This window comes from Pongo abelii, chromosome 16 (genome assembly GCF_028885655.2).
Source record: "Pongo abelii isolate AG06213 chromosome 16, NHGRI_mPonAbe1-v2.0_pri, whole genome shotgun sequence".
NCBI classification, from domain to species: Eukaryota; Metazoa; Chordata; class Mammalia; order Primates; family Hominidae; genus Pongo; species Pongo abelii.
The window spans coordinates 86,268,855-86,293,863 of record NC_072001.2 but is presented as its reverse complement, the minus strand read 5'-3'; the positions used below and the strand labels follow the sequence as shown (position 1 = coordinate 86,293,863).

Sequence of the window (25,009 nt, the reverse complement as noted above, 5' to 3'; positions counted from 1 at the left end):
ACATTTGCTTTGTCTAAATGTTAGTCAACCTAGGTTAACATATTTAAGCAGCAATGGTCCCGTTTTCGTGGGTGTGGCCATGTTGCGCACAGGACCCAGGAGCACTGGACACTTTGGGCTTTGAGGAAAGGAAATCCTGGCACTTTAAGTCACTGGCTTAAAGTTGTCAAGAGTTGGAGCAAGAGGTCAAGTCTTCTGAGTTCTGCCCTTGGGTTGCTGCAACTTAATCCAGTTCTTGTTCATCTATTCTGAGCAACCCATTGATTAGGAACATGATGCAAGTTCTGTTTTCACATTTTAGATATGTTTATGTTAAATAATATTTGCAAAAATGTAAAATCAGCTTATTTTTAAAAATCTGTAGATTTGTAATAAGCCTGTGCTTATCATTGTTTTTGAGACACTTCAAGGTAATTCTTTATGGGACAGTTTAATTCCCAGTCAAAGATTTTGCATCAGCTCTTAGGTAAGAGAGAGCCCCAGATTGATGGAATCTGACGTGCTAGTCTTGTACAAAAGAAGATTCCAAGATTATATCAGTCATCTTCAGATTTGGGATATTGTTAGGCAAAAGAGTAAATTGGCCTTTGCCGATTAGCTTCAAGATACAGAGTAGAAATGCAGGGAGAGCATATTTTGGCTGGAGTTTGGATTTCGTTGAGGTCGCTGTTCTACCATACATTAAACAGTGACCAAGTATGTCCTCCAGTTTCCTTGAGACAATGCAGAGCAGGGCAGATGAGAGATTGTATATGTGGCCTTTGAGAAGAAAGAATCACTGGTCTACTCCAGGAAGGCCTGGGAAGGTTGCTGGAGGTACTGTAGTAGCATTCCCCCAGGGTGAGTTCTAACGCAGAGCATGGAAGCTTCAGTAAAGCATTGGAGAACTAAATCCAGGGATTATTCTTGCAAAGAGAAAGTGTTATGCCTGCTTCCCCATATTTCCACCTTGGTGAGCAGATATAGGCCCTGGTATTCTGTGTCATGCTCTGTGGAAGAATGATGGGGTATCATGTTGTATTGGGATATATTTATTCTGCCAAGGAGGCTGCAATAGGTGAGCTACACCCCGTGGGCAAGGGGAGGAGGCTTTTTTTTTTTTTGGAGACGGAGTCTCACTCTTGCCCAGACTGGAGTGCAGTGGCAGGATCTGGGCTTACTGAAACCTCCGCCTCCCAGGTTCATGCAATTCTCCTGCCTCAGCCTCCCAAGTAGCTGGGATTACAGGTGCCTGCAACCATGCCTGGCTAATTTTTGTATTTTTAATAGAGACGGGGTTTCACCATATTGGGCAGGCTGGTCTTGAACTCCTGACCTGAATGATCCATCTACCTCGGCCTCCCAAAGTGCTGGGATTACAGGCGTGAGCCACCATGCCCGGCCAGGGGGCTTCTTATGTCAAGGGTGAGTTCTTTCCCACTGCTGGCCAGCCACATGGGGGAGAAGTTTCCAGCCTGGAAATGAGTGGGGAAGGGAGAACTTTGGCATCTCTTTCTAAACTTCAAGTCTGAGAAGTCTGAATAATTTGCAATTAGTGGTAGGGTTAGAGTGGGAAAGGAGTGGGATTTATTTGCATTGGTCTTTTTTTTGTTTTTTCCTAGTACATACTTGCATTTGTTAAAGAGAATTTAGAGGAATATATTAAAGACCATGAATAACCACTTTCATCCTATTGTCATACAACTAAAATGTTCACATATTTATTTATTATTTGGTTCATTTTTAAAATTTCTTTGATTTTGCTTGGAACGTAATTTTGCCAAGTGATATATCTCCAGAAGGCTGAAGGTAGGGAAGGGCAGTTGCTTAACTTCTTCCATCTTTTCTACTCGTACTCAGAAGGGGAGACTTGGGCAAGAGGAGAGGAAAGGGAGGCAGGAGAGTTCTTGGCTTTATTGTTGAGAGCAGGTATTGGTGTTCTCTGTTTGGCAAGTGTCTTAAGCTGACTGTTGTGAGCACTTTGATGGATTTTCTGAGAAATTGCCTTTGCCCTCCCAAATTCCTTGGGATTTCTTGCCTCCAATTCCCTTGAAATGTGCTATTCACAACATTTTGGCTTGGTAATATTGCTCTTTCCTCAGCTTTGAGACTGCTAGACATGCCTCCAGCTTCTCCCTATTTACATGTGCTAACCCCTCTGTGGCCATCTTGGTAAGTTCCTAAGACAACCACATGCTGGCACTCATGCACGTGCCCACATCTGGTTCACAGGAAGCCCTCATGTAAACTTTGCTAAACAAACTCTTCAAGTCCAGGGAGCCAGTGCTGCAACACCTACTCTGCTTACATGGGCTGCTGCAGCTGTTCTCTCAGCCCTTAAATTTCTGAGGTGTGAATTAAACACCAACCAACTGTTGGTGACACATATTGAACTCTTCAAGTGGTATCCTTAAAATTTCTTCCTCTTGATTTGGGGTTAGCAGACTGAAGCGCTCATCCCTTCTCCTTGATGGTGCAGAATGAGAGGTAGGCTCACAGCGTACCTTTCTCAATGAAATCCTCTGAAGTTCTTCCTGTAAGTCTCTGGCTCCAGATCCTTTTAATTCCCTTGATGTGGGTAAGGAGTTTAACTCCAGTGAATTAAGCTAACACATATCCTGCCTTCAGCGTTCTTATATCTAAGGAGACAAACAATAAACAAGTAAACAATCAAATTATATATAATTTAAAAATTGTGTCACTGACCAGGCACAGTGGCTCACGCCTGTAATCCCAGCATTTGGGGAGGCTGAGGCGTGTGGATCACCTGAGATCAGGAGTTCGAGACCAGCCTGACCAACATGGAGAAAGCCCATCTCTACTAAAAATACAAAATTAGCTGGACATGGTGGCACATGCCTGTAATTCCAGCTACTCAGGAGGCTGAGGCAGGAGAATTGCTTGAACTCGGGAGGTGGAGGTTTCAGTGAGCTGAGATTGCGCCATTGCACTCCAGTCTGGGCAATAAGGGTGAAACTCCATCTCAAAAAAAAAAAAAAATTGTGTTAAGAAAATCATAAAATGGTCAGGGAAGCCCTCTGTGCTAGGGCATGTTTATGCTGAGATATTACTGCTAAGAAGAAATCAATTATGTGATGGAAAGGGTTATGAGACCAAAAAAGTTCAGATAGTGGGAGCAGCATATGTAAATATCCTGAAGCAGGAAATGAAAACAGCCTTTTATGCCTGGAGAACAATTAGATGAGAGTGAACAGAATGGGCAGTCCCCTGCTGACTGCCACTGCAGACAGAGCCTTAGTGGGCACAGAGTCAGCCAGCATCCCACCCTGGGCTAACACTGTGCAGAGAACAGTGGATCCTGCCCCACCCTGAGCAACCACTCCTACTTGTGGGGCACACAGAAGGCACTCAGACCTGCCTCTGCCAGTGCCCCGCCCCTGAGCCAACACTACCTCCAGCATGACTGAACACACAGTCACCAACAGGGGCCTCCTGCCCACCCCCAGCTGCGCTGCCTCCGCCACTGTGGTGAATGCCTACAGAGAGGCAGGACCCCTAGCACCTGGTAGCACTCCACCGTAGCTGCCACTACCACTGCTGCTGATATGTACAAATGAGGATGGATCCCGCTGTCATCGTGCTATGAAATGCTTTGGCTGACATCAGCCATCAGAGTGTGATGACCGGCAGTTCAAAAACATTTTGGCCCCTGCAGTGCAATGGATTCCTAACATCAAGGAGCCAGAGAACAAAGTTGGGGTCCAATACAAGTACTCCAGAATTAGGACATCCAGTCCAGGTATTGGGAGCTGAGTGTTGGCCCCCTAAAATCTTTCATAAATGAAGCCAGTTGGCTGCATCCACCTTATACTAGAATCAAGCCCTCAAGGTCATTAAAAAAATAGGATAAAAGAAACAACATTATTCAAAAAGTCAGCAACCTCAAGGATTAAAGGAAGATAAGCCCACAAAGATGAGAAAGAATCAGCACAAGAACCCTGACAACTCAAAAAGCCAGAGCGCCTTCTTTCCAACAGATGACCACCTTGCCTCTCCAGCAAGTGTTCTGGACCAGGTTGAGAGGGATGAAGTGACAGAAACAGAGTTCAGAATATGGACAGAAATGAAGATCCTTGAGCTATAGCAGTATGTTGAAACCCAGTCCAAGGAAGCTGAAAACCATTATAAAACAATACTGGAACTGGCAGACCAAATAGCCAATATAGAAGAGTATGTAACTGAACTGAGAGAGCTGAAAAACACCGTACAAGAATTTCATAATGCAATCACAAGTATTAATAGCAGAACAGACCAAGTGGAGGAAAGAATCTAAGAGCTTGAAGACTGGCTTTCTGAAATAAGACAGTCAGACAAGAATAGAGAAAAAAGAATGAAAGGAATGAACAAAACTTCTGAGAAATATGAGATTATGTAAAGAGACCAAATCTATGACTTACTGATGTCCCTGAAAAAGAGGGGGATAATGGAACCAACTTGGAAAACATATTTCAGGATATCATCCATGAGAACTTCATGGATGAAGCCAACTAGCTAGACAGGCCAACATTCAAATTCAGGAAATGCAGAGAACCCCAGTAAAATACTTTTCAAGAAGATCATCCCAAGAGACATAGCCATTAGGTCCTCCAAGGTTGAAACGAGAAAAAATGTTAAAGACAGATAGAAAGGTCAGGTCACCTACAAAGGGAAGTCCATTGACTAACACCAGACTTCTCAGCTGAAACCTTACAAGCAAGAAGAGATTCTGGGCCAGTATTCAACATTCTTAAAATAAATTCCAACCCAGAATTTCATACCCAGCCAAATTAAGCTTCATAAGTGAATGATAAATATGATCCTTTTCAGACAAGCAAATGCTGAGATAATTTGTTACCATCAGATCTGCCTTATAAGAGCACCTGAAGGAAGCACTAAATATGGAAAGACCATTACCAGCCACTACAAAAACATACTGAAGAGCACAGACCAGTGACACTATAAAGCAACCACATAAACAAGTCTGTAAAACAACCAGCTAACATCACAATGACAGGATCAAATCCACACATATCAATACTAACTTTGAATGTAAGTGGGCTAAATGCCCCAATTAAAAGACACAGAGTTGCAAGCTGGATAAAGAACCAAGACCCATTGGTATGCTTGTCTTCAAGAGACCCATCTCACATGCAGTGACATACATAGGCTCAAATAAAGGGATGGAGAAAAATCTACCAAAAAAAATGGAAAACAGAAAAAAAGCAGAGGTTGCAATCCTAGTTTCACACAAAACAGACTTTAAACCAGAAAAATTTAAAAAGACGAAGGGTATTACTTAATGGTAAAGGGTTCAATTCAACAAGAAGACTGAACTATCCTAAATATATATGCACCCAACACAGCAGCACCCAGATTCATAAAGCAAGTTCTTAGAGACCTTCAAAGAGATTTAGACTCCCTCACAGTAATAATAAAAGACTTTAACACCCCACTGACAATACTAGACAGATCATCAAGACAGAAAATTAACAAAGATATTCAGGACCTGAACTCAGCACTGGATCAAATGAACCTGATAGACATCTACAGAACTCTCTACCCCGAAACAACAGAATACACATTCTTCTCATCACCACATGGCACTTACTCTAAAATTGATCACACAATTGAAAGTAAAACACTCCTCAGCAAATGTAAAAGAACTGAAATCATAAAAAACAATCTCAGCTGGGTACAGTGGCTCATGCCTGTAATCCCAGAGCTTTGGGAGGCCGAGGTGGGAGGATCATGAGGTCAGGAGATCGAGACCATCCTGGCTAACACGATGAAACGCTGTCTCTACTAAAAATACAAAAAATTAGCCGGGCGTGGTGGCAAGTGCCTGTAGTCCCAGCTACTCTGGAGGCTGAGGCAGGAGAATGACGTGAACCTGGGAGGCAGAGCTTGCAGTGAGCCGGGATCGCACCACTGCACTGCAGCCTGGGCGACAGAGCAAGACTCCATCTCAAACAAAAAAAAAAAACCAAAAAAATCTCTCAGACCACAGCACAATCAAATTAGAAAACAAGACTAAAAAAATCACTTAAAACCATACAATCACATGGAAATTGAATAACTTGCTTCTGAATGACTTTGGGGTAAATAATGAATTTAGGTCAGAAATCAAGAAGTTATTTGAAACTAATGAGAACAAAGATACAACATGCCAGAATTTCTGGGACACAGCTAAGGCAATGTTAAGAGGGAAATTTATAGCACTAAATGCCCACATCAAAAAGTTAGAAAGATCCCAATTTAACAATGTAACATCACAACTAAAAGAACTAGAGAACCAAGAGCAAACCAATCCCAAAGCTAGCAGAGACAAGAAATAAATCAGAGCTGAACTGAAGGAGATTGAGAGACAAAAAACCATTCAAAAGATCAATGAGCCAGGTGTGGTGGCTCACGCCTGTAATCCTAGCGCTTTGGGAGGCTGAGGCAGGTGGATCCCCTGAGGTCAGGAATTCAAGACCAGCCTGACCAACATGGTGAAACCCTGTCTCTATTAAAAATACAAAAATTAGCTGGGCATGGTGGCGGGCACCTGTAATCCCAGCTACTTGGGAGGCTGAGGCAGGAGAATCACTTGAATCCAGGAGGCAGAGGTTGCAGTGAGCCAAGATCCTGCCATTGCACTGCAGCCTGGCCGACAAGAGTGAAACTCCATTAAAAAAAAAAAAAAACTTCTCAATAAAGTAGGTATTCAAGGAATATACATCAAAATAATAAGAGCCATCTATGACAAACCCACAGTCAACATCATACCGAATGGGTGAAAGCTGGAAGCATTCCCCTTGAAAACCAGCACAAGAAAAGGATGCCCTCTCTCACTACTCCTATTCAACATAGTGCTGGAAATTTTGGATGAGGCAATCAGACAAGAGAAAGAAATAAAGACCATTTAAATAGGAAGAGAGGAAGTCAAACTATCCCTGTTGGCAGATGACATATCCTATATCTGGAAAACCCCATAGTCTCAGTCCAAAAGCTCCCTAAGCTGATAACTTCAGTAAAGTCTCAGGATACAAAATCAATGTGCAAAAATCATTAACATTCTTATACACCAACAGTCAAGCCAAGAGCCAAATCAGGAACACAGTCCCATTGACAGTTGTCACACACACAAAATAAAATACCTGGGAATACAGCTAACCAGGGAGGTAGAATATTTCTATAAGGATAACTACAAAACACCACTTGATGAAATCAGAGGTGACACAAGCAAATGGAATAACATCCTATGCTCATGGATAGAAAGAATCAATATTGTTAAAATGGCCATACTGCCCAAAGCGATTTATAGATTCAATGCTATTTCTATTCAAGTAACATTGAAATTCTTTACAGAACTAGAAAAAAAAAACTATTTTAACATCCATATGGAACCAAAAAACAGCCTGAATAGCCAAGGCAATCCTAAACAAAAAGAACGAAGCCAGAGGCATCATGCCGCCTGACTTACAACTATACTTCAGGGCACTTCAGTGCTACAGTAACCAAAACATCATGATACTGGTGCAAAGACAGACACATAAACTAATGGAACAAAATAGAGAACATAGAAATAAGGCCACACACCTACAACTTCTGATCTCGACAAACCTGACAAAAAACAAGCAATGGAGAAAGGATTTCTTATTCAATAATTGGTGCTGGGATAAATGGGTAGCGATATGCAGAAGATTGAAACTGGATCAATTCTATACATTGTATACAAAAATTAACTCAAGATGGATTAAAGACTTAAATGTAAAACCCAATACTATACAAACCCTGGAAGACAATACCATTATGGACATTGGAATGGGCAAAGATTACATGCTGAAGACACCAAAAGCAGTTGCAATAAAAGCAAAAATTGAAAAATGAGATCTAATTAAACCAGTAAGTTTCTGCACAGCAAAGGAAACTATCGATAGAGTGAACAGACAGCCTATAGAATGGGAGAAAAATTTTGCAAACTATGTATCTGACAAAGGAACTTAAATTTACAAGAAAAAAACAAACAACTCCATTAAAAAGTGGGCAAAGGACATGAACAGACATTTTTCAAGAGAAGACATGTGGCCAAAAGTCATACAAAAAAAAAAGCTCATAATTGATCATTAGAGAAATAAAAATCAAAACCACAATGCAATAACATGTCACACCATTCAGACTGCCTGTTACTAAAAAGTCAATAAGTAACAGATGCTGGTGAGATTGTGGAGAAAAAGGAACATTTATACACTGTTGGTGGGAGTGTAAATTAGTTCAACCTTTGTGGAAGACAGTGTAGTGACTGTTCAGAGACCTAAAAACAGAAATAACCATTAGACCCAAAAATCCCATTACTGGGTATATATGCAAAGTAATATAAATCATTTGATTATAAAGACACTTGCATGTATGTGTTCATTGCAGCACTATTCACAATAGCAAAGACATGGAATCAACCTAAATTCCCATCACTTGTAGACTGGGGTCAGGCGTGGTGGCTCATGCCTGTAATCCCAGCACTTTGGGAGGCTGAGGTGGTTGGATCACTTGAGGTCAGGAGTTCCAGACCAGCCTGGCCAACATGGTGAAACCACATCTCTACTAAAAATACAAAAATTAGCCGGGCATGGTGGCGGGTGCCTGTAATTCCAGCTACTCAGGAGGCTCAAGCAGGAGAATCTCTTGAACACGGGAGGTGGAGGTTGCAGTGAGTGGAGATCGTGCCACTGTACTCCAGCCTTGGCGACAGAGTGAGACTCCTCCTCCTCAAAAAAAAAAAAAAAATTGTAAACTGGATAAAGAAAATGTGGTACATATGCACCTGGAATACTATGCAGCCATAAAAAATGAGATCATGTCTTGTGCAGGAACATGGATGAAGCTGGAGGCCATTATCTTTAGCAAACCAATGCAGGAACAGAAAACCAAATACCACATGTTATCACTTAAAAGTGGAAGCTAAACTATGAGAACACATGGACACATACAGGGGAACAACACTCACTGGGACATATTGGAGGGTGGAAGGTGAGAGGAGGTAGAGGATCAGGAAAAATAACTAATGAGTACTAGACTTAATAGTTGGGTGACAAAATAATCTGTCCAACAAACCCCCATGAGAAAAGTTTACCTATATAACAAGCCTGCACATGTACCTCTGAACTTAAAATAAAAGTTAAATTATAAAAGAAAGAGCAATGGGTAGTGCATATTATATATATATACACACACACACTGTTTTATATATATATATACTGTTTTATATATATATACTGTTGTATAGATATGTATATATATACTGTTTAGCGCAATATGTTTTCTGGAGTTTAAATGTATGTAGCACTTTAAAAACATAAAAACAATAATATAAAATTCAGAAGAGAGTAAAATTAATTTAAAGTGTTCAAATGTCCTTGAATTGTTCAGAAAAATGCAAAATAGACAATTTACCTCAACTTTTAAAAGTCTGGGATGCACATTAAATTTCTAAGGTTACCATTAAAAGCAAAATAAAACAATGTATAACTATTCAGATATCACAAGGGCAAATAGAATCATGCTAAAATACTTGATTGATCCAAAAGGGTTCAAGAAAGGAGAGAAAAAAGAACATAGTGCAATTGTGACAAATTGTAAAACGGTAGATTTGAACCCCAGAATACATATTTTACATTAGATGTAAATGGACTAATTACTTCGGTTAAAAGACAAAAGATTGTTAGACTATAAGACAAAATTTTTGTGGTTTACTAGAGTCAAACCTTAAATACAAGGATACCGAAAGACTGAAAATAAAAGCATGGAAAAAAGCTATAATGTGAACCAAAATGAAAAGAAAACTGGTGTACCTGTACTAATATCAGACAAAGTAGAATTTAAAGGAAGGAGCATTAGCAGAAATAGAGGAATCATGAAAATATAATATATTAAAACATGGGGATACATCTAAATTCACCCTTATACGGAAGTTTAATAGCCCTGAATACTCATATTAGAAAAGAAAAATTGGTTGAAAAAAAACAGTGGTGCAAGCTGCCATTTAAGAAGTTAAAAAAAAAAAAGGAAGAGCAAATTTTAAAAGTATCTGCATATATACTCTGTGTGTGTGTGTGTGTGTGTGTGTGTGTGTGTGTGTGTGTGTCTCCACATTCCTTTACTTCAAATATCAGGGATCTGGATTAGAGTCAAAGTTTGATCAAGTCCCTTGTTAATTCAGTTATGGCTGCCTGTGGGAAAAATGCCCTTGTTCTGCCTAAAGAGTTGCTGCTTTAGACCTATTGCAGCTTTATGTTATTATGGAGACTGAATAGGAAGCTGCAGTTGAAGGCATTCACAAGAAGAAACATTGCCTTTGTGTCAATGAATCTCGTTTTTTATTATTTTGTGGCTTTCCTTCATTTGGAGATAGTTTCTGGAGTGTCTGCATTTTATTTCATCTCTCCAGAATACCCTATCCCATGTAGGCACTGAGTGTTTTACAGGGACCCTCATTGAGTGAGACCTTATGTGCCCTTACACTTTTGTCTTAGACTAACTGCCCCCATGCCATTGATTGGCAGGAATTGGCTATATCATCTGCCACTCTAATGTAGTGGGAATTGGTGGATTCTCCTGTGGATCTCTTTTTTACTTCAAAGGCAGACTTCTCCTTTATGTACAGTGAATAGTTTATGTACTCTCTTTTAATTCAGTCTTGCTTATCCTATGTATAGCAATAATCACCTAAAGTTTCTGCCTTGTGTGTAACTTCTGTGAATTTCCAGGTACGATACAGAGTTATTCACTTATTAACATACTATCATTTCAATGGGAATTTGTAAGGGGGAAGTTCAATATATATGCTCAGATTACCATCTCTATTTAAAATCTTTCCTCCTCTCTCCATTTTCCTTAATTTTTCCCTGAAATTTTACCTCTGCTAATTTGGAAATTATACACATATCTCATTTTTTATTTTACTGATGATTAAATATATACTTAAAAACCACATTTTAATAATTATTTTATAACTATCTCTGTCATTAGTAATTTCTTTTGATTTCTCCTTATGTAAAATGATGACTACTTAGGCTTTTTTTTTCTTTATTCCCATTTCTTGAGTTTATTATTAGAATTTGGGATTTTATCTTCAGTTTATTGGCAGTTTTTTTCTTTATATCTTTTCTTTCATAGTAATAAATCAAAGCATGGTTGAAAATTGTGTGTGTGTACACATTATTGCAACACTCATTGTCTATCTTAGTTGTGTGTGTGTGCACACAAGCAGCATTATTTCAATACTGATTGTCAATTGCTGCTTTGAGTCCCCATTTCTTCCTTTGAGCGTTCAGTTCTTCAGGTTGAATGATAGCTTTGTTGGCAGAGATATATTTTGAGCTGTGCTTCTGGAATTTTAGTGTGCATATGAATCACCTAGGGATCTTGTTAAAATATAAACTTTGATTCAGTAGATCTGGAATGAGGCCCAAGAGCTTTCATTTCTAACAGATTCCCAGGTGATGTCAGTGCTGCCTGTCCATGGACCACACTTCAAGCAGCAAAATTTTATAGACTTTTTAATTTCAGGAAAAAGTTGTAGGTCTTATACTTTATGAGTTCTTATATATCTGAAAATGACTTTTTCTTGCTTTCACACATAAACAGTGAATGGCTTATTTGAGTATAAAATTCCTAAGATACAACCTTTTCCTTTTAAGACTTGGTAGTTCCTTTTCCATAAAACAGTATACGGTGTTGCTTATAGACCTCCCAGGCCAGCTGGTTTTTTTGTAGATAACCTATTTTTTAGATAACCTGTCTGCCCATAGGAGTCTTTATTTTTTCCCTTAAGTTCAAGAGTTTTACAAGGCCATGTCTAGCTGTCAGTGTCATAATATTTACTTTACCCTGGCACATGGTGACCAACATTTTGGTACAGATTTAGATCCTTCTCTATGATAGGAAGATTTTTCTTCTATTATATTATTCACTGTTGGTTCTTACCCATTTGTTCTGGCTTTTTCTTCATGAATAACAGTAACTTCTGTCTGTCTTTCACATTTATCATGTTCTCTTTAATTACTTTCCTCTTTTTTTTTCTTTTTCTGTGCACGTAGGGGTGATTTTCAAGCTGTCACTTGAACTTTTTTTCTTTTTTTGAGACAGTGTCGCTGTGTCACCCAGGCTTGAGTGCAGTGGTGCGATCTGAGCTCACTGCAACCTCTGCCTCCTAGATTCAAGTGATTCTTCTGCCTCAGCCTCCCACGTAACTGCAGTTACAGACGTGTGCCACCACACCTGGCTGATTTTTGTTTTTAGTAGAGATGGGGTTTCACCATGTTGGCCAGGCTGGTCTCAAGCTCCTGACCTCAAGTGATCTGCCCACCTAAGCCTCCCAGAGTGCTGGGATTACAGGTGTGCACCACCACACCCACCTAATTTTTGTATTTTTAGCAGAGATGGGGTTTCACCATGTTGACCAGGCTGGTCTCAAATTCCTGACCTCGAGTGATCCACAGTCCTCAGACTTCCAAAGTGTTGGGTTTACAAGTGTGAGCCACCATGCCTGGTTTGAACTTTTTTTCTGATCTATTAACTTCTAGTGGAGTTCTTTGTTTATTTTTATGGGTACATAGGTGTATATATTTATGTGAGATATTTTGATGCAGTAATACAATGCATAATAATCACAGCAGGGTAAATGGGGTATTCGTCCCTTTAAGGATTTATCACTTCTTTGTGTTATATACATTCCAATTATACTCTTTTAGTTATTTTAAAATGTACAATAAATGGTTGTTGACTGTAATCACCCTATTGTACTATCAAATACTAGATCTTATTCATTCTATTGAACTATATTTTTGTACCCAACCTAGTGATGTTTTAAATACTGCTATGGCATTATTTATTACCTAATATTCTTTCCTTCACTTCAAACCTGCCCCTTTTATGTGTCTGTTGTTTTAACCACCTGCGTCTTATCCTGTATTTTTTTGTCTATTTTTAGTGTGATGTCTGGCTAATTCCTACTTATTCTTCAAGGTCATGCTCTTTTAGGGAGCCTATCTTGACTGGTTAAACTTTGGTCTTCCTGTTTTGTGCTTCCTTGCATCCATTATAGTACTAAAATTGTTGGCAAATTAGGACTTCTTTTTGAGAAAGGAGAATGACTTCATCATTCCAAGATCTGACATAGTTTCTCACATGTGATGAGGACCCAGATAGCATTTATTGAAGGAAAAAATAAATGAGTGTGTGCTCACTATCGCCTTGCATCTTTTGCCAATGCTCTTCTTTCCGCCTAAATCATCCTTTTCTCCTTGTTCTGGTTGACACATGATTGATCATAAAAATGCCTTTTGAGTCCTCATTTCTTCCTTTTGCATTCATTGGCAATTCTCACTCTTTACTAGGACAGGGGCGACTCTTCTAGTGTTTCCTTAGGATCTCATGAATACCGTTCTGAGAGTGTTTATTCCACTGTATTGTTTTATTTTTCTGTTTCCACAATTGAGACAAAATTTTAGGTGGCATAGATGGTGTAATTCATCTCCTTATGCTGTGCCCACATTATTATTGATGTATGGTATAAATTGAATACACTTTATTCCATAAATTAATAGAGAAATGAAGTAATGAATTTCTGGGTTGATAAAAAAACTGCATGACTATAGTGTGGGTCTGTGGGATAGGTAAGGATGGGTAATTCTATGAAGAATATTGAAAGCTATTTTGGGGAGTATGGACTTTTAACAAATATTTAAAAACATCATTTTTTTCAACAATGTACATGTATATAGTTTAAAGAACCAAATGACTCATGTAGGCTTGAGGTGAAAAACAACAGCCTCTTGATTCCCTTCCTCCCATTTCCTCACCCACCAGGAGCAACTGCTGTTAACAATTCTATCTGATTCTCTTGGTGTTTTATCCACATTTCTAAATAACATGTTTATGTTGCTGCTTCTTGATCTTTCAGTTGTAGGCAGTACTCATTCGAGTCATACTATAGAAAATGAAGATTTAACAATTTTTCACACCTCCTGCTCCTTTCTCTCTCCCCCTCCCCCTCCTCTTTCTCCTTTCTCAACCTCTCCCTCCAGTCTGTCTTCCAGTCCCATACCCCAGAGTTTTATATAACTTTGACTGGGCCAATATGCAGTGTTTAAATTATTATGAAGGTATATTATTATTAATGTCTTTGTTAAAATATTATGAACGTATATTATTATTATAAAGACAGTATTACATTATACCTCTATACTATTCACAGCTATGTCATGTAATATACTGCAATTATTTTTCCTTTCCTGAGTTTTTTTTCCACTAGAGTCAATAATTACCTTGCTTTTTTATTTGCTTGTTTTCTTAGTTTTTACATGCTTATCACTAATTCAGAAAAATGTCATCATTCTAATTTTCACTTCACTAATTTCATTCACTTTTCTAATTTTCATTCACTTTAATTTTCTTTTAGATCCTTCTTCTGGAGAATTCTTAATCTTTAGCTGAGCTACTTGCTGTCTAACAAGAAATTCAGGAGGCTTCTTGGAATCTCATTTTTCTGTCATCCTGGGAGGGTCATTTACCTTTTTCCTGTGTTAGATCTCCTGTTTCCTAATCACCTTCCTTCTTCCTCCTCATTTTTATGGATACATTCTCCAGAAGCTTCCTGTTTATCTGGAAGGATCTTTATTTTCTTCTCAAACTTGAATGATGATTTTTCCATGTATATAGTTATGTAGAAATGATTTTCCCTCAGAAATTTGAAGGCTTTGCTCCATATTCTAACATCAAGTAATGTTACTGAGAAATCTAAAGGCATCTGGATTTCCTGCTCTTTGTTCCTCCTCTCTGGATGCATGTAGAAACATACATTTTCCCCCAGTGTTCTGAAATTTCCTAACGTTATGCCTTGGTGTGGGTCTATTTTCATTTGTTGTATTGGACACTCAGAGCATCCTTCACTATAAAAACTCATTCTCTTCTGTCCTGAAATATTTCCTTGATGATTTCTTCTATTCATTTTCCTCTATTTTCTTTTCTTTCTTTCTTTCTTTTTTTTTTTTTTTTTTTTTTTGAGATGGAGTCTTGCTCTCGTCACCCACGCTGGAGTGCAGTGGCTTGATCTCGGCTCACTGCAGCCTCCGCCTCCTGGGTTGAAGCAACTGTCCTGCCTCAGCCTGCCAAGTAGCTGTGACTACAGGCACGTGCCACCATGCCTGGCTAATTTTTGTATTTTTTAGTAGAGATGGGGTTTCACCATGTTGGCCAGGCTGGTCTTGAACTCCTGACCTCAGGTGATCTGCCCGCCTCAGCCTCCCAAAGTGTTGGGATTACAGGTGTGAGCCACTGCACCCAGCTGTGTTCCTCTATTTTCTTATGTTGAAACTCCCATTATTCAGATATTAGATCTTCCAGTTTTCTCTTTGTTCATTTGCCCTGCCTTCCAGGAGATTTATCTAAATTTATTTTTTCACTCTCTTTACTATTTTATCTCTTTCTATACATATATTTTTTCCTGAGTTATTTTTTGTTCCTTGAATTTTTAGGAATAGGATTCTGTCCCTGATTCCCAGATGCAGTATCTTCTGTTTCATCTCTGAGAGTATGAATAGACATTTGGGAGGAACATTTTCTTCACCTTGCATAGTCTCAGTTCCTCCCAAATTGCTGTTTTCTTTAAAAAAATTTTTTTTTGTCATTGTATTTAAGGTTAGAGGTCTTTCTAAGATTTCTGGTGATCCTTGTTTGTTTATTCAAGTTTAAGGAAAGGAGCTATGAGCTTAACCTGAGGGAGATGTGGCCAGTACATCTCATTGCCTGATGATGTCTTTAGGTATTCTATTTTGAAATGCTTTGATTTCCCAGAGAAGCCCCTTCTAAGTCCAATATTTTAGGAACCGAGTGAGGCAGAAAGCTGGGATCTCAGCATTAAATACATTAATTTGTATTTAATCCCTGTTTTCAGTAGAGTACTCTTGCCCTTAATTGTACCCAGTTATCTCTTGGTCCAGAAGATTGCTGTTTTACCCTCTTTAGATAATAACACACAGTCATGCCAAAGTAAGGGAGGTCAGATAGAAGTTTAATCTCTTTTTAAACAGACTTTCAATCAGTCTTACTGTTTGACCCCAACTTTATCCTGCTTTCAAAAGTATCTGATTTACCACTTCTGAAGTCTTTTGTGAGTTCTGCAGAGCTAATTGAGTTGCTTCTAGGAATTCCCCACTGCCATCTTAGGATTTACCTTTTTTTGGGGCTGAGAAATCAAAAGATATCCTTAATATGAAATAAGTAATTTAAGTAACACCATAATTATTATGGAAAATTGAATTTATAATATAAAAACTCTCTCCCCTCAATCCTAAGGCCTAGATGATTTCACTGGCAAATTCTACCAAGCATTTAAAGGAGAATTTACGCCAATTCCTTATAATTTCTTCCAGAAAACAGAAGAGAAGGAATACTTTCCAATTCATTTGATGAATCTAGTATGACTTTGATACCAAACCATACAAAGACTATACAAAGAAGAAAACAACAAACCAATATATCTCATGGATATAGAAGTAAAAATTATTAATACAATCCTGTCAAAAGTATTAAGAAATATATAGAAGGAATTATACACCATAACCAAATGGGGTTTGTTAGAGGAATGTAAGGCTGTTTTAGTATTTGAAAGTCAATCAATGTAATCCAGCTAATTAATAGACTAAGGAAGAAAAAATATATAGGATCTTATCAATTGATACAGAAAAAATATTTGACAAAGTCACCAATTCATGAAGAACTCTCAGAAAAATAGAAACATATCAACTTGATAAAAAATTTAAGATCCTTTATCTAATATTGTATATTATAATTGATGATGAAAGACTGAATGCTTTCCCCCTAAGGTATAGAATAAGATAGGGGTATCTGTCTCACCACTCTTACCATAGGAGAAGAAAAACAAAACTGTCTTTGTTTGCAGATGACATTTTTGTCTACGTAGAAAATCCCAAGGAATCTACAAGGTAACTTCTAAAACTAAAAAGTGAGTCCGGCAAGGTCCTGGATACAAAATAAAAATACAGAAATTGATTGTATTTCTCTTACTAGTGATGAGCCCATAGATAACAAAATTTAAAAATACAATGCCATTAATAATCATTCAAAAAAGTTAAATGCTAAGGTGTAAATCTAACAGAACATGTATAGGACTTGTATGCCTAATACTGCAACGTCCTAATGAAAGAGAAACCCTAATAAAATACCTAGGAATACATTTAGCCAAGGAGGTGAAAGATCTCTACAATGAAAACTATAAAACACCGGTGAAAGAAATGGAAGAAGACACAAATAAATGGAACAATATTCCACATTCATAGATTGGAAAAAATAATATTAAAATGTTGGTACTACCCAAAGTGATGTACAGATTCAGTGTAATCTCCATCAAAATCTCAATGACATTCTTCACAGAAATAGAAAAAACAATCCTAAAATTTGTATAGAACCATAAAAGACCCCAAATAAATTAAGCAATCTTGATCAAAAAGAACAAATCTGGATGCATTATACTACCTGACTTCAAAATATGCTACAAAGCTGTAGTAAGCAAAACACAATGGCAATGGCATAAAAACAGACAAGCTGTCCGATGGAACAGAATACAGAGCGCCGAAATAAGTCCATACATTTACAGCCAACTGATTTTTTACAAAGGTGTCAAGAACACGGGGAAAGGACTGTAGTCTCTTCAATAAATGGTGTTGGGAAAACTAGATAACCACATGAAGAAGAATGAAATTATTTTATACCATATAGAAAAATCAACTAAGGCCGGGCGCAGTGGCTCACGCCCGTAATCCCAACACTTTGGGAGGCCAAGGCGGGCAGATCACGAGGTCAGGAGATCGAGACCATCCTGGCTAATATGGTGAAACCCCGTCTCTACTAAAAAATTTACAAAAAATTAGCTGGGCATGGTGGTGGGCCCCTGTAGTCCCAGCTACTTGGGAGGCTGAGGCAGGAGAATGGCGAGAACATGGGAGGCGGAGCTTACAGTGAGCTGAGATGTGCTACTGCACTCCAGCCTGGGCGACAGAGTGAGACTCTGTCTCAAAAAAAAAAAAAGAAAAAAGAAAAAGAAAAACCAACTAAAAATAGATTAAAGATTAAAATGTAAGAAATTTAACATCCAGAAAAAACGTAGGAGAAAAGCTCTATGACATTTGTCTGGGAAATGATTATTTTACACATGACCCCAAAAACACAGAAAAATGTGGACAAATGGGATTACATCAGACTAAAATGCTTCTGTACAACAAAGGAAACAATCAACAGAGTAAAGAGATAACCTACAGAATGGGAGAAAGTATTTGCAAGCTATACATCTGCCATGGGATTAATATCCAAAATATATGACAAACTCAGTAGCAAGAAAAAAAATAACCTGATTAAAAAATGGGCAAAGGACCCAAATAGACATTTCTTAAAATATATACAATGGCCAGAAGATACATGAAAAAATGCTCAACATCAGTAATTATCAGGGAAATGCAACCTAAACCACAATGAGATATAATCTCACACCTGTTAGGATGACTATTAAAAAGACAAAAGACAACAAGTATTGGGAAGGATGCAGAGAAAAGGGAACCCTTGCACCCTGTTGGCTAGAATGTAAATTGGTACAGCTGCTATGAAAAACAGCATAAGGTTCCTCAAGATATTAAAAATAGAGATATCAGTTGGGCTTATGCCTGTAATCCCAGCACTTTGGGAGGCCGAGGTGGGTGGAGCAGCTGAGGTCAGGAGTTTGAGACCAGCCTGGCCAACATGGCAAAACCCTGTCTCTACTAAAGATACAAAATTAGCCAGGCGTGGTGGTGCATGCCTGTAATCCCAGCTACTCAGGAGGCTGAGGCAGGAGAATCGCTTGAACCTGGGAGGCAGAGGTTGCAGTGAGTCGAGACTGTGTCACTGCACACCATGCACACCAGCCTGGGCAGCAGAATGAGACTCTGTCTCAAAAAAAAAAAAAAAGATATTATGTGATCCAGCAGTCTCACTACTGGATATATATCCAAAGGAAATGAAATCAAGATATCAAAGAGATATCTGCACTTCCATGTTTGTTGCAGTGTTTTCACAATAGCCAAGATCTGGAAACAACTAAGTGTCTATCAGTGAATGAATGGATAAAGAAAATGGTATATATATTGTGCATATATTATATGCACAATATATATTATGTGCATATATTATATGCACAATATATATTATGTGCATATATGCACAATATATATTATGTGCATATATGCACAATATATATTATGTGCATATATTATATGCACAATATATATTATATGCACAATATAATGCTATTCAGCCATGAAAAATGAAGGAAATCCTATTATTCGTGGCAATGTGGATGAACATGGAAGACAGTATTTAAGTGATGTAAGTTAGGCACAGGAAGGCAAATACATAATCTCACTCATATGTAGACGCTAAAAAAGTTGATCTCATAGAAAAAGAGAGTAGAAAGGCAGTTGTTAGGGGTTAGGGTGGTTGAGGAGGGGAGTTGGGGACATGTTGGTGGAAGGATACAAAATTTCAGTTAGGTAAGAGGAATAAATTTAACAGATGTATTGTGCAACAGTGTCATTATAGTTAATATATTGTATTATTGAAAATTGCTGAGACTCGATGTTAAGTATTATCACCAAAAAAAAAAAACTCTGTGAGATAATGGATACGTTAGTTTGATTTAGTCATTCCACAATGTATAGATACTTTAAAACATCACATATTGTACACGATAAATACATACAATTTTATCTGTTGGTATTTTGTTGTTGTTGTTGTTGTTTGAGACAAAGTCTCGCTTTGTTGCCCAGGCTGGAGTGCAGTGGTGCGATCTCTGCTCACTGCAACCTCTGCCTCCCAGGTTCAAGTGATTCTCCTGCCTCTACCTCCCGAGTAGCTGGGATTACAGGCATGCGCCACTATGCCGGGCTAATTTTTGTACTTTTAGTAGAGATGGGGTTTCACCATGTTGGAGAGGCTGGTCTTGAATTCCTGACCTCAAGTGATCTGCCTGCCTCAGCCTCCCAAAGTGCTGGGATTATGGGTGTGTATCTGTCGAGTTTTAAAAGATATTTTAAAGAATCGAGTGGGAGGAATCAGCTTACTTAATATCAAGATTTACTATATGGCTGCAGTAATGAGAGCAGTGGTATTGGCAGAGAAATAAACAAATGAGATCAACGGGAGAAAATATTTGAAAATCACCTAACAAAGGACTAGTATCTCTATTAAGAACTCTCAAATATCAACAATTAAAAATCAAACATTCTAATTAGAAAATGAACAAAGGACACGAATGGATATTTTACCCAAGAGAATACATAGATGGCAAATAAGCACACAAAAATATGTTCAACACTACTGGCTATTAAGGAAATGCAAATTAAAACTGCAGTAAGATATCATTACCTACCTATCAGAATAGCTTTCAAAAAGTTCACAACATGAAATACTGGCAAGGATGCAGAGAAAGAGTGTTACTCATACATTGGTTCTGAGAATGTAAAATGATATAGCCATTCTGGAAAATAGGCAGTTTCTTTTAAAAAATAAACATGCAACTACCATACAACTCAGCAATTGCACTCCTGGGCATTTTTCTCGATAAATAAAGACTTAGGTTCACAATACAACCTGTACATGAATGTTTATGCCAGTTTTACTCACAGTGGCCAAAAGGTGGAAACAATCCCAACGCCCTTTAGTGGGTGAATCATTAAACAAATGGTGTTACATCCATATCAGGGAATGCTACACAGCAGTAAATGCAAATGAACCATTGATAAACACAACAATCTGGATGAATCTCCAGAGAATTACAATGAAGTTACAAAAAGCCAATATCTAAAGCTTACATACTGTATTTCACTTATGTAATATTCTTTAAATGACAGCAATTATAGAAATGGAGAATAGTAGTTTCCAGGTGTTAAGGAAGAGGATAGCGTGGGAGGGGAGGAGATGCAGCTATAAAAGGCAACTTGCAGGATTCTTGTGATGATAGAAATGTTCTGTACATTACCTGTATTAATATCAGTCTCCTACTTGTATTCTTGTAGTAGAGTTTTGCAAGATGTTACCTTTGAGGGATCCATGGGGTCTCTTTTTATTATTTTCCTACAAATACATGTGATTTACAATTATTATTATTATTATTTGAGATGGAGTCTCGCTCCGTTGTCCAGGCTTGAGTGCAGTGGCACAATCTCGGCTCACTGCAACCTCTGCCTCCTGGATTCAAGCAATTCTCCCGCCTCAGCCTCCCAAGTAGCTGGGATTACAGGTGCACGCCACCATGCCTGGCTAATTTTTTGTATTTTTAGTGGAGACTGGATGTCACCATGTTGGCCAGGCTGGTCTCGAACTCCTGACCTCAAGTGATCCACCTGCCTTGTCCTCCCAAAGTGCTGGGATTACAGGTGTGAACCACCATGCCCAGACGATTTACAATTATTTTAAATAGAAGATTTAGTTTAATTAAAAAAAAACTACAAATGCCAGGCAAAATAGGACATACATTTAAAACAACAACAACAACAGCAACAACAACAACAACAACAAAACTAAAGTTGAACCTACAAGAAATTAAGGGAAATCCATGGGGCCAAAAAGCAAAGAGTAAACTGAATGCCAAACTAGTAAGTGCATAACTGATTCTGTACCTGCCCTGGTGATGGAGATGGGATTTGATCATCTCAAAAACTCAGGCTGTTGAGTTTCAATTCCTTCATAATCACAGATCAAGTCTTGAGTGTATGCGAGTTCACACCATGGGAACTGCAACCCTAAGATAAAGGCAAGACCCTTGAGGTCCAGACACTTAACAGAAGGACTAGGGGAAAAATGTCCACACACCAGCATAGGGAATTTAAATATCTTAGTCTTAATTCCATATGAAAAAAAAATTCCACGTTGGAACAATGGACCTGTTCTCTCAAAATTTGGAAGTGCATGTGTATTGGCCTATACATACTATATATATTACATTGAATACATATATCCCATATGATTGTGGAAACATATACGTGGGAAATTAATATGAAAAGTGATCTTGTAGCCTGTGATATCCTTAAGGTATGGCAGCAATGAAAGATCTGAGACTCAGGCCACCAACCGGCTGCATAGGATTCCTGTCAATAGAGCCCTGTTAATGACAAACTTGCAATCTTAAAATATGTAACACACAAGGAAATACTTGCGAGATGTAAGCACCAGCAGGCACAGCATTGATGATATAAGAGAGAAAAGCCATACAATTATCTATATTGATGCAAAAGTAGCAGTTAATAAAATGAATATTTATTCTCAATTGAAAAATATTAGCAAACTAGGAATAAAGGTATACTCTCTTAATGTGCAGTAGATAATCTTGATAGTAAAAATGTTACCACATTCTCCTTAACTTTAGGTGTGAGATAAGAATGCCCACTGTCATTGTTTGTATTCATTATTGTATTTGAGGTTCTAGTCAGTGCAGTAAGGCTAGAAAAAAAATGAAATAGAAGGATAACTCTCATTATTCAGAGACTACTAAATTGTGCAGATAGAAAAATCCAAGAGTACTTGTACATAAAATAATAAAACTAATAAAATAATTCAATAAAGATTACTGGAAGCAAATTAATGCACAAATGACTGTGCTCGTACACAGTACCAAAAACTAAGTAGAAAGCAAAATTTCAAAAGGCAGTACTAGCAAAATACATGGTATGTTGTAATAAATTCAATAAAAAATATTTAAGACCTTTATGGAAGATTTAGACGCTTACCTAAATAAAAGGAGAGATATAATATGTTCATAGATAGGAAATCTCAACAACATAAACATGCCAGTTTTCCCCATGTTAATCTATAAGCATAATTTCAATTCTGAGTATCATATAGGAGTGCAAAGAAATGAAAATAATTTTGAAAAAGAACAAAATAGGGGACTTGCCTGGACAATTGAAATGTTTCTTTTAACTATACTAATGGCATAGGCAGGAATAGCAAGTGTGGCAAAATTGAGAGCCCAGAAACAGATATATGCGTATGTGGAAGTTTGGTATATATAGAAAGTGGCCCTGTAAATCAGTACAGGAAAGAGGGATAGTCAATACATGGTGCTCAGATATGATTATTGATAGTCAAAGGAAAACATTAGAACATATCAATTCATGTAAAGAATAAATTCCAAGTGCATTAATCTCTACTTGTGAAAAGCAATGTCTGGAAACATTTAGAAAGAAATATAGAAGAATATCTTTGTGATTTCTAGAGAGTGAAATATTCCCTAACTAAGATACAAAAAGTTTGAGTTACAAAGGAAAATACGGATAAATTCAAGCACAATAAAAAATATACATCTGTATCACAACAGTATAAACCTAAGGAAAAGCCATAGAGTGGAATAAAATCTTGACAATGAATATAACCCATAAATAACTAATATTTGAAATATTAAGTAACTTTTACTTACCAATAAAATAGAAGCAAAAAGAGCCTAGTAGAAAAGTGGGCAAAGAATATGAACAGGAAATTCATAGAAGGTGAATCTGCATAGTAAAAAACAAATGAGAATAATAATTTCACTGACAAAAGACTGCAAAAGTATATGAAATGAGGCTGGGTGTGGTGGCTTACACCTGTAATCCCAGCACTTTGGGAGGCTGTGATGGGCGGATCACTTGAGGTCAGGAGTTTCAGACCAGCATGACGAAACCCCATTTCTAAAAATACGAAAATTAGCCTGGCGTGGTAGCACATGCCTGTAATCCCAGCTACTCGGAAGCTGAGACATAAGAATCGCTTGAGCCCAGGAGGCAGAGGTAGCAGTGAGCCGAGATTGCACCACTGCACTCCAGCCTGGGTGAGAGAGCAAAACTCTGTCTACCCCAAAAAGAAAAAAAAAAGAATATGAAATGACATATTTCACATTCTTCATATTGGGAAAAAAAGTTTTAAAATGTCAAATATTGACCTAGATGTATAAAAATAAGAACCTTCCTGTACTGGTAATGAGGGTGAAAATTGGTATGTCCATGTTAGACAGCAATTTGTCAATATCTGGTAATAGTGATGCTGTAAACACCCAGAAGAGAACAACCCCGCTCAGGTGTATATCCCAGAGAAACGTGTAAATATGCCTAACATGGTGGTATAAGATTGCTCATTGCAGAACTGTGGGTGCAGTTTAAAATTTGAAACCAACTTCCAAATGAAGATTTGGAACAATCTTCATCAACATTTAGGAAAATTGATCAATGGAGAATAAAGAGAATTGATAAATAAATTTTGGTATATTTATAAATGGGATTCCTACAGATCTCTAGACGTGAATGAATTAGAGTTACATCTGTTAACATGGATATTCTCAAAAACAGTTTTCAGAGAAAGAAAAAAAAACTGCAGAAGGTTTTTTGTACAATATGATTCCATGTACTCAAGTTACCTCTCCTATTTCTGATGTAGTATTTGCTTAACTTTTTCATTTCTTAGGACTAATATAGCATTCTTTAGTCTATCTCTACACAAACCTTAGCCTCCATTCTGAAAGTTGCTTGTAGGCCTGAGAATCTCCAAATTTGCCTGCTCCCTGAGCTCATCTAATTTAAACAGGTATCTGAGGGTAGAAAACATCCTAAATCAAATGTGTATATATGTATTTGTGCATATATGTGCATAAATTGAGACAATAATAGTTTTGTGGTGTTTCAGAAGTAAGACAAGTGCATGTCATTGCATGTGCTCTCCCAGCTTCGTTCCTGGCATGGGGTCAGGCCTGTGGCACACCCACTTTTTCCATGTCTAAGAAACAGGGACAGGCTGGGTGCGGTGCCTCATGCCTGTAATCCCAGCACTTTGGGAGGCCGAGGTGGGCGGATCACAAGGTCAGGAGTTTGAGACCAGCCTGACCAACATGGTGAAACCCGTCTCTACTAAAAATACAAAAATTAGCCGGGCGTGGTAGTGCATGCCTGTAATCCCAGCTACTCAGGAGGCTGAG

The 25,009-nt window shown here is 38.0% G+C and overlaps 1 protein-coding gene across 8 annotated transcripts in view; it reads left to right on the top strand.

Annotated features, from left to right (window-relative positions):
* ADAMTSL3 (ADAMTS like 3) overlaps positions 1–25,009 on the top strand; it is a 388,590-nt gene that overhangs the window by 118,155 nt on the left and 245,426 nt on the right. The gene's annotated exons all lie outside the window — the stretch shown is intronic.